The 15143-nt window shown below is 36.2% G+C and overlaps 1 pseudogene; it reads right to left on the minus strand.

Annotated features, from left to right (window-relative positions):
• Nucleotides 1-13235: 13235 nt before the first annotated feature.
• LOC119525323 lies at nucleotides 13236-14182 on the minus strand (annotated as a pseudogene).
• Nucleotides 14183-15143: the final 961 nt, after the last annotated feature.

The raw sequence follows: 15143 nt of genomic DNA on the forward strand, positions 1-15143 counted from the left end.
GCTTCATTAGTTGATCCCAGATGTATTCAGTCACAGATGCAATAAATTGTTGATTTAATAGACCAGGCTTCTGGTTTTTTAACCAGTCATAAATTATGCTTGCAGTAATGGTTAGGCTAGTGTTTGCTTGACAAGACAACTGGGCACCATCACCTGGCCAACTTGACACATGAAACTAGCCATGACAACCTCCAAGAATTTGCAAATATTGTACCAACAAATTAAACAGTCCACCATGAAAAAATAATACCATAGACACTAAGAAAAGAAGGTTCCATGACTAAGAACCAGAAGAAAACAGCAGAAGCAAGCATTTAGCTCTTTTTGATACTGAAATTATTCAGACAAAGATCATGGGACAAATCTTTTTACTAAGTTTGAGAAAATTAAAAAAGAATTTTGAAAATATATGCAATGGCAAAAACATATCAGGAATGAGTCAAATAGAACATTTAAGGTTGAAGTATAAAAAGATGAACATTTAAAATTTCCATGTAGTATAACTAAGAGAAAATTGGTGGCAATAGAAACTAAACACCCCTCAAGAAACAGGAATTAGAAAATAAGATTTATATTTGTAGAATTTCCCTATATCTTGTCTTTACTGCATTTACTGCAAGTAAAGCATTCCCTGCCATGACATTCTTTTCCCAGAGAAACAAGAAATTTTCTGACTCATTCAAGTGATATTTTTTGTTCCTTTGGCTCTGTTTCTGCCCTAGATAGTAGATAAATGCAAAATATCTGCATTCTGGAAACTCAAGGAGATGAAACAGATATGTAATCTCAGTTTTGATGATGTTTCTTAAAGCTACATTGTTTCCACTTCTTCCAAGAGTGACCTGGAAGGGAGGGGAAAATCAGAATGTTGACCCCCATGGAAGAAAATGAGATGATTTCCTGGACTTTCTCACCCAATACTGTTATTCTATCATTTATTCTTTTGGAAATTCAGCTGTTCACAGGGGTGGCTGTAGTCATTGTTCCTATGTTTCTCATGAGCACACTTTGACACTGGCTTCATTATTATGGTACATTCTAAGCATAAAGTGGTTTGTTACTTCTTTCTACTCTGTCTGAGTTTAAATGGTTTTCCCTAGACCTGGGCATGTTTATTCTGACTTCCCCTACTCTGAGCAATTAATCTTCTCATAGAAAGCATACATCTCTTCCACAATTTTGCATGGGAGGGACCCAGGAAATAATTACTGAACTTACCCAATGGAATACAGTTTAACACAACAGAGATCATTAACAAAGAATCTTCTCCTTCTACATAACACATTTTGATAGCTTTAAGGCAGCAATCTAGACCCCCATATCTCCAGGAAAAATAATAGTATTTCCATTGGTAAGCTGGTGTTTATCCCTCGCATGATTCATGCAAGTTTCTTTTGCTGAAATCTATATTTTAATGACTCTCCTCAAGTTTTATCATTAAATAAAATTAACTCTGATCTTAAGATTCATGAATAGAAGACAATTTCATTTTTTGTCTTGGAGTCATGTATGGATTCTTCAAGAATAAATCTTTGCAGTGAATACAGTTTTTCCCTGAAGTTCAATGTGACATATTGTTGCCACTTCTTTTATGCATTCTGGAGCCAAATTCAATGAAATCAGAAAATTTTATTCTGAGCAAAAACATGTGAGCAACTAGAATGGAATCTACGGTAAAGATTTCAGAGTATATGGTACAGATGTAATGGTCTCCATCACTGACTCATGATATGCTTTACAAAACATCATTTCCTAATAGCCTATGTAATAGTTAAGTAAATAAAATGGTGATAGGTAAATGATTTAGGGAATTTTGAATGAGATACAATCACCCTATCTCCTAATTTGCACTCACCATCAAGTGTACATAAGGTGTGACATTGTTTGGCTTCCACTATCAAGTGTACATGATAAGGTGTGACATTGTTTAGTTGACTGGCTCAGGGAAGCCATTTTTCCTCCCTTCTCATTTGTGTTCCTTTACTTCAGAGGATGGTGCACTAGCAGACACAGTGCATATGTAACTAACACTTATACCAAGAGCTCTGTGCTTCCTGGACTGCAGTGTATTTATGGATTCAAAATTGCAGTGGCATCTTCTTGATTATACAATTTTCCAGATGATAGCCAAAGTAGCAATGTTTCAAGCTGGTCAATTACTCAGTGTCTTCTAAATTTCCATTTATGTAAAAGACACACCTCTAGTTTCTCCAACAATGTTGAGGGTTCATTCTTACTAAGTGTTTTGGTTGGCTAAATCTGCTGAAATATAAAATAACAGAAGTGGTTTGGCTTTTACAAATGTGAGGCAGTTTTTATATATTATGTTCCGAGAAAAAGCCTTGTTCTTTAATGAAATCTTGTGGGGGACAGATATATTTATTCTTGATTAGGTTGAAACTTTTGGATTAAGTTTTTTCTTTGAAGATGTTACCCACCCAGCAGTAGGTGATAATTCTAATTGAATTATTTCCATGGAATTGTAGCCCAACTTTACACCATTGGGGCCATCAGTGCTGGGAAAATGGCAGCTGCAGAAGTCCTGAACAAACTCAGAATGCTGAACAAAACTCCAGCCTTAGATAAACTGAGACCAGACACCAGAGAATCTGGGGGAATTCAGCCCAACAGAGATGAGATAGAGCTAGCAAAAACAGCCAAAAAAAAAAAAGAAAAGAAAAGAAAAGAAAAACAGAGACTTTTGAACATAAAACAGAGAAGAGCTGGGCTCAAACAGAATCAGGCACATACGCTAATTCAGTCTGCCAGGGCTATTTCTCTGAAAAGCCATTTTTTATGGTTTCTTGATTGTTCCTCAATCACTTGTTTTTGCATTTCAGTAGTCCATCAGACCTGCAAGGACTGAATTAAAGAGCCTTCCCTTAAATAGTCTATACTGGGCCCTTCTTTTTCTTTTCTCTTTTTTTATCCTTTTCTCTTTTTTTAAATAACTATTCTAAGTAGTCAATTACAGAAAGACTCCAAGATTTGCAATTTGGGTCCAGGCAAGAGCAGAGCTCAGATAGCTCTGAGAAACAAAGCAATAAGTCTTATGGGGGAGAAAATTTGCTAAAAACCATAACTTTTCCAAGAAAAGATGGGTGTGTCCCAGCATTAGTGACAGCCCAGCTTTGGGGAAACAGACCCCAGGGGCTGGAATTCAGAAATGAGCTTCAGTCAGCCATGCCCCCAACAGGATCAGGATCACTGGGAGAACTAAAGACTCTGTACCTCCTCACACTGCTCAGGGAGCTGTGGGCTGGCAAAGGAAAAGCAGAGTCTAAAGGCCTCACAGGAAGGTCTCATTCTCAAGGAAAATCCATACCCTCCTCCTGAGACCTGGGCCTCTCTGGACTGGAAAACCTGACTGGGGCTGACCATATCTGAGGAGATCCTCACACAAAAAGGTAACACAGAAGCAGGGCAAGAAACAGAAAAACAAGAGGTAAAAAAACTCTGACCAACTAAATAGAACCTAAGTTAGAGGCCTAGAATAAGCTGAACTGAACACCAGAGATTTGAGAACAAAGCCAACCAACAAGAAAAGCCTGGGCAAAATACTGAAAATGAGCTCCAGAATAAACTAATCAAGAAAGTCAGATGCCTAGGCTGCTGAAAATAATGAACAATACTAGGAAACATGAAAATATGTATCAAAGAAAAAAACTAATAGTTCAACTAAGACACAGGAGTTGAGGCAACTAATGCTAAATCAATTCAGTGAATGGAAGGAAGAACTAATTAAAGGTATTCAAACAAATCACCTAAATCAATTCAAAGACAAGGCAATGCACTTAGGGAAGATACAGCAAAAGAGATGAAGGATATAAGGAAGACACTGGATGTCAATAAAGAAGAATTTATAAACTTGAAAAAACAAATGACAGAACTTATGGGAATGAAGGGCATAATGGAGCAGATGAAAAAGACAGTGGAGGATACAACAGAAGATTTGAACAGGTAGAAGAAAGAATCAGTGAATTGGAAGACCAGACATTTGAATTCGTACACACGAAAGAACAGATGGAGAAAAAAATAGAAAAATGCAAGCAGAGTCTTAGGGAGCTGTGTGACAACACGAAGTGCACAAATGTACATGTTGTGGGTGTCCCTGAGGAAAGAGACAGGGAAAAGGGGGCAGAAAATATAATAGAAGGATATTCACTAAAAATTTCCCAACTTTTATGAAAGACAGAAAATTGCAGATTCAAGAAGTACAGCCTACCCCAAACAGAATAGATCCCAATAGACTTACTCCAAGGCACTTACTGATTGGATTGTCCAATGTCAAAGAGAAAGAGAGAATTCTGGAAGCAGCAAAAGAAAAGCGATCAATGACATACAAGGGAAGCTCAATAAGACTGTACAGATTTCTCTGCTGTAACCATGGAGGTGAGAATACAGTGGTATGATATATTTAAGATACTGAAAGAGAAAAACTGGAAACCAAGAATACTATATCCAGCAAAACTGTCCTACAAAACTAAGGGAGCAATCAAAATATTTTCAGATACAGACACAGAGAGTTTATGAATAAGATATGGCACTACACAAAATACTAAAAGGAACACTACAGGATGATAGGAAAGGATATGACAGAGGAGTTTGGAGAAGAGTGTAGAAATGAAGATTGTCAGGAAGGGTAAAAGGAGAGAGAGAAAAAGAAGACATGACATCTAAAATCCAAAAGACAAAATGGTAGAAGAAAGTACTGCCCTTACAGTAATAACACTAAATTTTAATGGACTGTACTCCCCAATTAAAAGACACAGACTAGAAAAATGGATTAAAAAACAAGATTCATCTATATGCTGTCTACAAGAAACTCACTTTAGACACAAGGAGAAAAACAGGCTGAAAGGGAAAGGTTGGAAAAAGATATTTCATGAAAACAGCAAAGAAAAAAAGCAGGAGTAGCTATATTAATATCAGACAAATTAGATATCAAAAGTAAAATTATTAAAATAGACAAAGAAGGACACTATATATTACTAAAAGGATCAATTCATCAAGAAAACATAACAATCTTAAATATTTCTGCACCAAGCCAGACTGCCCCAAAATGCATGAAGCAAACACTGAGAATACTGATTGGAGAACTAGATAAATCTACAATAATAGTTAGAGACTTCAATACACCCCTCTCATCAATGGATAGAACAGACAGATGATAAATTAGGAAAGGGAGATGTTGAATTTAATGATAAATGAACTAGCCTTGATAAAAATTTATAGACACTGCACCCCACAAAAGCAGGATACAAATTTATCTCATGTGCTCATGGAACATTCTATAGGATAGACCACATGTTGGGTCACAAAGCAATTCTCAACAAATTTAAAAATATTGATTTTATGATAAACAGTTTCTTAGATCATAACAGAATGAAATTGGAAATAAATAACAGGCAGAAGATTGTAAAATTCACAAATATATGGAGACTAAACAACACACTCTTACAAAACCAGTGTGTAAAGGAAGACATTACAAGAGAAATTAGCAATTACCCAGAGGCAAATGACAGTGAAAACACAACATATCAAAACTAATGGGATGCAGCAAAGGTGGTGCTGAGAGGGAAACTTATTGCCCTAAACACCTACATTAAAAGAGAAGGGAGAATAAAAATTGAGGAATTAACTGTCCACCTGGAGGAACTAGAGATAGAACAGCAAATTAACCCCAAAGCAAACAGAATGAAAGAAATAACAAAGATTAGAGCAGAAATAAATAAAACTGAGAACAGGAAAACAATACAGAGAATCTACAAAACCAGAAGTTAGTTCTTTGAGAAAATCAACAAAATTGATAGACCTCTAGCTAGGCTAACAAAAAAAAAAGAGTGGATGCAAATAAATGCAATCAGAAATGGGAAAGGAAACATAAATACTGACCCTGCATCAATAAAGGAGAAAATGTGAAAATACTATAAGCAACTATACGCTAATAAACTAGAAATTTCTAGGCAATTTCCTAGAAAATCATAAACAACCAACTTTGACCCAAGAAGAAATAGATCACCTCAACAAACCAATCACAAGTAAAGAGATTGAGTCAGTCATTAGGAAGCTCCCAAAAAAGAAAAGCCCAGGACTAGATGGCATCACATGTGAATTCTACCAACATTTAAGAAAGAATTAATACCAATCCTGATCAAACATTTCAAAAAAATTCAAGTGGAGGGAAAGGTACCCAATTCATTTTATGAAGCCAACATAAAGGGCTTCAAAAATAATAATAATGAATAATCTATATTCATTAAAGAGATTGATCTCTTTAATGCAGATAGATGCAAGAATCCTCAACAAAATACTCGCAAATCAAATCTAGCAGCATATTAAAAGAATTATACAATACAACTGGATGGGTTTTCTTCCAGGTTTGCAACATTGGTTCACCACAAGAAAGTCAATTAATGTATTAATGTAATACACAACATCAATAAATCAAAACAGAAAAACCACATGATATCTCAATTGATCCAGAAAAGGCATTTTACAAAACACATCCTTTCTTGATGAAAACACTTCAAAGGATAGGAATAGCAGGGAATTTTCTCAATATGATAAACACAGTATATGAAAAACCCACAGCTAACATGATACTCAATGGCGAGAGACTGAAAGCTTTTACTCTAAGATCAGGAACAAGACAGGGATGCCCAACATAATGCTTATTATTCAACATTGTGCTAAAATTTCTAGCTAGGGCAATTAGGCATGAAAAATAAATAAAAGACATCCAAGTTGGAGAGGAAGAAGTAAAACTTTCACTCTTTGCAGATGACATGATTCTATATGTAGAAAATCCATAAAAATCTACAACAAAGTAATTAGAACAAATCAATGAATACAACAAAGTGGCAGGCTACAAGATCAACCCACAATAATATGTAGTGTTCTTATACAGAAATAATGTGCAACAAGAGGAAAAAATCCAGAAAAAATCCCATTTACAATAGCAACCAAAAGAATCAAGTATTTAAGAATAAACTTATTGAAGGCCACAAAAGACCTATACAAAGGAAATTACAAGAAACTGCTAAAAGAAATTGAAAAGGACCTAAAAAAAGGAAGAATATACCAAGTTCATGAATTGGAAGACTAAATATAATTATCATGTCAATTCTACATAAACTGCTTTATAGATTCAATGCAATACCAATTAAAATCCCAATAACTTACTTTACAGAAATAGAACAGCCAATAACCAAATTTATTTGGAAGGGCAATGTGCCCCAAATTGCCAGAAATATCTTGAGAAAGAGGAATGAAGTGGAAGGTCTCACACTACCTGACTTTGAAGCATATTACAGAACAACTATTCTCAAAACAGCATGGTACTGGCATAAGGATAGATATACCAACAAATGGAATCAAATAGAGTGTTCAGAAATAGACTCTTGCATCTACAGACAATTGATTTTGATAAGGCAGTCAAGCAAAGTTACCTGGGACAGAGCAGCCTCTTCAATAGACGGTGTTTGGAGAACTGGATATCCATTTCAAAAAGAATGAAAGAGGACCCCTATCTCACACCTTATACAAAAATTAACTCAAAATGTGTCAAAGACCTAAACAATAGTGCTAAGGCCATAAAACTCTCAGAAGAAAATGTAGGGCAATTTCTTAAATACCTTGTGATAGGAGGTGTTTTCCTAGACCTTACAACCAAAGCATGAGCAACCAAAGAACAAATAGACAAATGAAATCTCCTCAAAATTAAACATGTCTGTACATCCAAGGACTTTCTCACAAAGGTAAAAAGGCACCCTACACAATGGTAGACAATATTTTTAAACCATTTTTCAGAAAAGGGTTTAATATCCTGAATATATAAAACAATCCTACAACTCAACAACAGAAAGACAATCCAATTATAAAATGGGCAAAAGACATGGGCAGACACTTTTCTGAAAAGGAAATGCAAATGGATGAAAAACATATGAAGAAAATGCTCAACCTCACTGGCTATTAGGGAACGAAAGCCAAAACCTTAATGAGATATCATCTCATACCTACCAGAATAGCCATTATCCAAAAAACAGAAAATGACAAGTGCTGGATAGGATGTGGAGAAAGAGACATATTTGTTCACTGTTGGTGGGAATGTAGAAAGGTGCAACCACTCTGGAAGACAGTGTGGTGGGTCCTCAGGAAGCTAAATGTAGATTTGCCACATGACCCAGCTATTCCATTACTAGGTATATACTCAGAGGAAATGAAAATTAAGACACAAATGTACATTTGCAAACCAATGTTTATCACAGCATTATTCACAATAGTCAAGAGATGGAAACAGCCTAAATGTCCATCATGGGTGACTGCATAAAGAAACTGTGGTACATATGCATGATGGAATATTACACAGCTATAACACAGAAAAAAAACCTGGAACATATAATAATGTGGGGGGACCTTAAGAACATCATGTTGAGTGAAGTTAGCCAGAAACATGGTCTCAGTAATAAGAACTAACAGTAATAAGAAAACTTTGAGAGTTAAAAGTTGATAACACAGGCTACCAGGATATAGACAGTGGGTAGGGATTGGGCATTTGATGCTGAAGGACTACAGAATGTTCAGCAGGATTGATTGTATAAGTCCAGAAATAGATAGAATAATACTGTACGAAGGTAACACAATATTGTAACTATTTTGAACAAAGATATCCATGAGGAAAGCTGAAAGAGTTGGGCTAGAGGCATGAATGACACCTGTGGTAAAGATAGAAGATAAAGATTGGGACTGTTTAACTTAGCAAAAACTGGAGAGGTCAATGATTGTGACTAACTGTAAAAATATAAAACTGTTCTTACATGTGGGAGAACAAAAGAATATCAATGATGAAGAGTGTTGAAAAGGGGATGGTAGTGGGTAAAAATATAATCAAAGCAAACTGGAGTCTACAGTCAAGGGTAACACTGTAAATTGCTTCCATTAAATATAACAAAGGCAATATGCCAAAACTAAACGTGTATGAGAGGGGGATACAAGGGAGGGATATGGGATTCTTGCTAGTGGTGTTGTTTTCTGACCCTGCTACTACATAGTATTGTATGATACTTTATTTTCTTTTTATCACTTTTATTATTAGTTAAAAAACATTTTTTCATAGTAATCAATATGTTCAAGTGCTGACTGTGGTGATAAATGCACAACTGCATGATGATACCATGAACACCTGAAGGTACACTGTGGATAATTTTATGGTTTTTTGAATATAGCTCTATAAAATTACATGGAAAACATAAAAGGGGATAAAATTGCTGGAGAGACATGGAGAGAAGGATGTAAGTATTTACTGTCAGTTAGTAGGTAGAATGGTATAGCCTTTCTAAAGGATAGTGGGGTGTTTCCACACAAAGCTAAGTATGTGGAAGCTGTAAGGAACTGCAACCTCATTAGGGGGGCATTTCCTTGGAGGATGTGAGAGCAGGGACATGAGTGGACATTTGCACACTTGTGTTTATGGAGGGAGTGTGCATGATTTGCAATGGGTTGAGGTGGCCTAAGAGTACATTGAGGAACAGAATGGTGAATTGTGTTTGTGTGCAATGGAATATTGAGCAACTTCAAGAAGTAGTGAAGCTGTGAGACATGCAACAAGGTGATTGGAACCTGTAGACAGCATTTTGAGTGAACTAAGCCAGAACCAAAGGCAAACACTCTATTGCCTCACTGATACGCACTAACTACAATATGTAAATTCAGAATTGAACCTTACAGCACATCTTATCAGGGGAATGCTTACTGTGATGGTTCCTAGATTGTAAGCTCTTACAGCAGTCACATCTGTTCCTGAATTGTAATGGCTGTCTCCATATTCTGAGATGCTGATCCCTTTGTGTATAATGGTGTATAACCTGACGAATACCTGAAACTTTTTGTAGCTGTGTGACACCTGAAACTCAGAGCTAGGTATGAATATCAGTGTTAGAACATATAGCAACTTCTAAAAAGCTGAAAAAGGGTCCAGATTTCAACTAGGGATATGAATGAAGCAGACAAGGACTAGGGCAAATTGGGTCAAAGGGCAAAGGGCAATACTGACTGAATTTCAAAACTTCAAATTCCATGTGAGACCAAAGGTAGTGATGGTTAGTTTGTGAAAGAGCTATATTTCATAAACAATTTAACTCATACAGTTTGTTCAAATATCATAATTACAGGGAACTTTTAATAGGAAGTGAGACCTGGTAGGTTAGCATAGGCTAGTGTGAAATAGCAACACATCCCCAAATATTTTGGGCAGAGAATAAAAATATATGTGCAGGGACCCCTGAGGAGCTGGGAGAAAATGCAGAGGTGTTGGGCTTCCTCACCTAGATTGTTGCTGATGTTCTCACAAACATTGAGGATTGATGGTTTGATGTGTCCAGACCTCTATCATGAGACTTGACCTTATGATGCTCATTACTGCAAAGGAGAGGATAAGCCTGATTTTAATTGTGCCTAAATGTCTCCCCCTGAGTGCCTCTTTGTTGTTCAGATGTGGTCTTCTCTCTCCAGCTAAGCCAACCCAGTGGGAAAACTCACTGCCCTCCCCCTCTATGTGGGATCTGACTCCCAGGGGTAGAAACCTCCCTGGCAACTTGGGATACGATTCTGTGCCAGTGTGAATGTATTGTGTCCCCCAAATGCCATTATCTTTGATGTAGTCTCGTGGGGCAGACATTTTGGTGCTGATTAGATTTGCTTGGAATGTGCCCCACCAAGCTGTGGGTGATGACTCTGATGAGATATTCCCATGGAGGCATGGCCCCACCCATTCTGGGTAGGCCTTGATCAGTGGAGCCATATAAATGAGCTGACTCAAAGAGAAGGAACTCAGTGCAGCTGTGAGTGATGTTTTAAAAAAGAGCAAGCTTGCTAGAGAGGAACATCCTGGGAGAAAGCCATTTTGAAACCAGAACTTTGGAGCAGACTCCAGCCACGTGCCTTCCCAGCTAACAGAGTTTTTCTGGACACCATTGGCCATCCTCCAGTGAAGGTACCCGATTACTGATGTGTTACCTTGGACACTTTATGGCCTTAAGACTGTAACTGTGTAGCCAAATAAACCCCCATTTTATAAAAGCCAATCTGTCTCTGGTGATTTGCATTCTGCAGCATTAGCAAACTAGAACAGACTCCCAGGGATGAATCTGGACCTGAAATCATGGGATTGAGAACATCTTCTAGGCCAAAAGGAGGATGTGAAATGAATCAAAACAAAGCTTCAGTGGCTGAGAGATTCCAAATGGAGTTGAGAGGTCACTCTTGTGGGCATTCTTATGCACTACACAGATAAACTTTTTTAGGTTTTAGTGCCCTGAAGCAGCTAGAAATAAATACCTTAAACTATCAAACTACCACCCAGTAGCCTTGACTCTTGAAGATGATTGTGTAGCAATACAGCTTACAAGGGGGTGACAGTGTGATTGTGAAAGCCCTGTGGATTGCAGTACTTTTATCCAGTGTATGGATGATGAGTACAAAAATGGGGACAAAAAAACTAAATGAAAAATATGGTGGGAGGGGGATGATTTGAGTATTATTTTTTACTTTCCTTTTTCTTCTTACTTTCACTTTCTCTGATACAAGGGAAGTGTTCAAAAACAGATTAGGATGATGAATGCACAACTATATGATTGTACTGTGAACAATTCATTGTACACTTTGGATGATTTTATGGTATGTGAATATATCTCAATAAAATTGAATTTAAAAAAATTAAATGTCCTTTTCTAGAGGTATACAAGAGCTCCAAACCAGCACGCTAAATTTCTTCTCAGCATTCTTAAAGAGATTTTTTTCTAAAACACATTTATTCTTAAAGAAATTAAGCCAGGCAGGTAAACTATTGGACACAAATGCTTATTGCAAAAACACAGATCTTCCAGGATATGAATTTATGAATTGGTAAATCAGCTTCTGAAGTGTGAGGACAACAGTCATACAACAGCCATTGGATAAATGGACACCACTACAGTATGAATAGCTCTGGAAAATCTGATTCACAATGTATGTTTTCTAGTCATCCCTAAAGAAAATGCCTAGAGAAGTTTTGGGCTTTATATGACAAAATAAATTGCTGAGTGCTATGTTTCTATGAATGTGGAGTGAGAAGAGTTTTTTAATTGCCCTGAGGAGATTTCGTTCCCCAAAAATAGCAGTCTTAGGAGTTTTAATTTCAGATCATGGCACAAGTTTTAAAAAAGAAATTTCTAGTAGAGATAGAAAAAATCTCTTTTCTCTGTAATCTTTACTCATGTGGGTATGACTCAAAAACTGAGCCTGATCCAGTGCTTTCATGTATTGCAAAATAAGATGAATTCATTCATTTGCCAAAGAATGTGAAGTGAATATAAATAAATTACCTGATCTACCTGATCACTTTTTTCAAAACTAAATGTTACCTCACAGCAAACTCAAATCTCAAAATGCCACAGGGGTCTGAGAAGAGCATAGCATTAGCCAAATTCTACCTCACAAAGGACAAAGCAGGTCTAAAATTCCCTGATATTATTTCCTCACATCTGGGATTAATTATTGAAAAAAGATATAATTGACAATGGGGAAATTACCCATGATGCTTTTTAGGATTTAAAAAAGGGAATTATTGTTGTAGGAAATGCCAAGAGATATTTGCTGAAAATGGTTTTGCATATGAAAACAATATACAAAAGGTAACATTACACCACTCAAAAATCACTTAAAATAGTGACACCATCAAAAACTGATGAATCAGGTGTTGAAAGCCTATTACATCCTCACATAATTTCTGTTGAGGTCTGTGAGGGAGAAAGTATTATATCAGAGATGAAATGTGCATTAAGACACCTATTCAGTTGGTGAATATCCTATTCAGGGATTAAACACAGGAACAGTTGATTTCATCTGTCAGGGACAGCAGTACCCTTTCATCCCTCCAGCACTTCCTATAATTTTATAGGTACCCATGTACCTGTATTAATATTTACTGCTGAAAATTCAGGTAGCAGAACCAGTCTGAATAATGAATTCAGGGAATATAATTAGATATGTCAAATGATTTAAAAGAAAATATGAAAGATACAAGTTTTTTGAAGAATAAAAATAGAGTTATAGTATTCTAGAAATTAGGCAAATAGCAGATTATATTTCCATGAAATGATAAAAAGTGTATAGAACTAAGTCTCCAAGTTTTAACCTCTGTTAATCATGAAAAAAATTTCTAACCATAAAAGGAATCTTCATACCAGGACTCTTTCTCAGTTGAAGAGTTTTCTTAAGGCATGCTTTATGTCCTTGTTTTTAAGACTATAGATAAATGGGTTCAGCATGGGAGTGATCACAGTGTACATCACCAAAGCTATTGCACTTGCTCTTGAGTTTTGAGTAGAAACAAAACTAAGATACACTCCAAGAGCTGTATCATAGTGTAGGGACAGTACTGAGAGGTGAGACTACAAGTGGAAAATGCTTCATACATGCCTGCAGCTGAGGAAAATTTCAAAACAGAAAGTACAATCTTAGTGTAAGAGAAAAGGATACCAGTGACTGGAATAACATCTGCAAGTCCAGCTGCAAAATATATCACTAGTTCATTAAGGAAAGTTTCAGAACAAGCAAGGTGGAGTAATTGATTAATTTCACAAAAAAAGTGGGGGATTTTGAACTCTTTACAAAAAGACAATCACAAAACCAATAAGCAATGTAAAAGAGAGTCCAGAACATTCAATGTCCAGGATGCCAGCAGCAGAAGATAACAGAACTGAGGGCTGATGATGACCATGTAGTGCAGGGGTTGGCAGACAGCCACAAAGCGGTCATAGGCCATCACAGCCAACAGGAAGTTATCCAATCCTACAAAGAGCATGAAAAAATACATCTGGGTGAGGCAGTATCCATAAGTTATGATGTTGCTTTCTGTCTGGATATTCAGCAGCATCTTTGGGACAGTGGTGGAGATGAAACAGATATCCATAAAAGACAGGTTAGAGAGGAAGAAGTACATGGGCATATGAAGTTGGGAGTCAGAGATGATAGCCAGGATGATGAGCAGGTTTCCAATGAAAGTCATCAGGTACAGCATCAAGAAGAGCACAAATAGGAGAGGTTGCACTTCTGTATCTTTTGAGAGTCCAAGAAGGATAAATTCTGAAACATGTGTTTGGTTTTCTGGTTCCATAAAGCTGATGAAACTGCTGGAAGACATACTAAAGTAATGTGAATTTAGCCACAGGCAGCAGTCAGGAAATTAGCATAAATGCTATTGTTTGTATTGAAATCCATTTAATCAATTATTTCTTATTTATTATATATGAATCTAATGCTATATACCTGAAAATATCAGGAAAAACAAAATTTCCTGCTTTTCCTTGATGCTATTGCTTACTAGACATTTGTCCATAATTATAAACATTTTCCCAGGGCACTGCTTTCAACTACAAATTGTCTTAGTCTTTATCTTTTTAAACAGCTATTTTGACCAGTCCTTATGTACCATGTGATGTAAAAGTTGTAGTAATGTATATGGTGATGTCACAACTATTTTAAGTGTCATTAATATTACCAAATTGCACACTTGAAAATGGTTAAAATGAGAAATTTTGAGTTATATATAGGAAATTACAACAAAAAGTTGAAAATAAAGTTATTCCATTTTCATGGATGGGAATACACAGTATCATTAAGATGCCATTTCTTCTCAACTTCATCTGTACATTCAACTCAGTCCCATTCCAAATGCCAGAAAATTATTTTTTGTTACTGACAAAACAATTCTGAATTTCTATGTTAATGGAAAAGTTCTTTATTACCAAAACAATACTGATGAAAAAGAATGTATTTTTCAGGACTCATACTATTGGATTTCAAATCTAACTATGAAGACACAAGAATCAAACTGTGTTGTGCTGGTAAAATATTCATATAGACTATTTAGAGAGCTCAGAAATAGACCAACAGAAAATGCACTGATCTTTAATAAAGGAGTAAGAGCTATACAATAGAAAAACTATGGTTATCTCAACAAATGCTGCTGTAACAATGGGAAGCACATAAGCAAAACCAAAAGGAATTTAGCCTCACATTGTATACATTTCATAAAATTAACTCCAAATGAATCCTGCACTTAAAACTAAAATGGAAAGAAAGTATGAAAGTTCTTGAATAAA

Source organism: Choloepus didactylus, assembly GCF_015220235.1.
Source record: "Choloepus didactylus isolate mChoDid1 chromosome 25 unlocalized genomic scaffold, mChoDid1.pri SUPER_25_unloc1, whole genome shotgun sequence".
NCBI lineage: Eukaryota > Metazoa > Chordata > Mammalia > Pilosa > Megalonychidae > Choloepus > Choloepus didactylus.